At 41.7% G+C, this 883-nt stretch overlaps 1 pseudogene; it reads left to right on the plus strand.

The window, feature by feature from the left end:
• The first annotated feature begins 223 nt into the window (after positions 1 to 223).
• LOC126295583 (5S ribosomal RNA) lies at positions 224 to 341 on the plus strand (annotated as a pseudogene).
• Positions 342 to 883: the final 542 nt, after the last annotated feature.

The raw sequence follows: 883 nt of genomic DNA on the forward strand, positions 1-883 counted from the left end.
TAGTAGAATCCCTGCAGTTCTATCATCCTTCCTAACCACTACAATTGGATTACTATATTCCTTCATCCCTGTTCTATTACTTTCAATTCCATCATTGTTGAATCTTATCTCTGACTGTTTCTTTGCCCATCATTGCAATAAAGGAGGACTGTACCTCAATGACACTGTGAGGTGTCACCTTCAACGAATACACAAAATTCACTACCTCCCTTGACTTATGTAGGACAACGGCCTTGCTGCAGTGGATACACTAGTTCCCGTCAGATCACTAAAGTTAAGTGCTGTCGGGTGTGGCCAGCACTTGGATGGGTGACCATCTGGGCCGCCATGCGCTGTTGCCGTTTTTTGGGGTTCACTCAGCCTTGTTATGCCAATGAATAGTAGCGGCTCTGGTCACAGAAAACCATCGTAACGACTGAGAGAGTGGTGTGCTGACCACACGCCCATCCTATCCCCATCATCAGTTGAGGATGGTCCCGATGGGCCATTTGCGGCCTGAAGACTGAGTGCTTGAATTATCTGAAAACACCCAGTTGAACCATTCTGTCTTACGGTTAGTACTGAATCTCGAATATCTTATTATCTATTTGTTCCCCCGAACATGACTCCTCATACCTTTCGTTTCCCTTCTGCAAGTGTGCCATCACTTTATTTCCCTTCAATTGATTTTCAACCTTTATTCTCTGTCTGTACCCTTCAGCATCAAGGTCCAAAATTCTATCCTTAACCCCAATATTAGATTCTATTTTATTGAAAATCCATAGACAAAATAATGTTGACTGACAATCCTGAAAACAGGACACATTGAAACAATAATTATTTATCATAAATTCCAAAATGATTTTGTTTCTGATAGTATGCTGTATGTTACAGTCACTGTCTT

Source organism: Schistocerca gregaria, chromosome 11, assembly GCF_023897955.1.
Source record: "Schistocerca gregaria isolate iqSchGreg1 chromosome 11, iqSchGreg1.2, whole genome shotgun sequence".
NCBI lineage: Eukaryota > Metazoa > Arthropoda > Insecta > Orthoptera > Acrididae > Schistocerca > Schistocerca gregaria.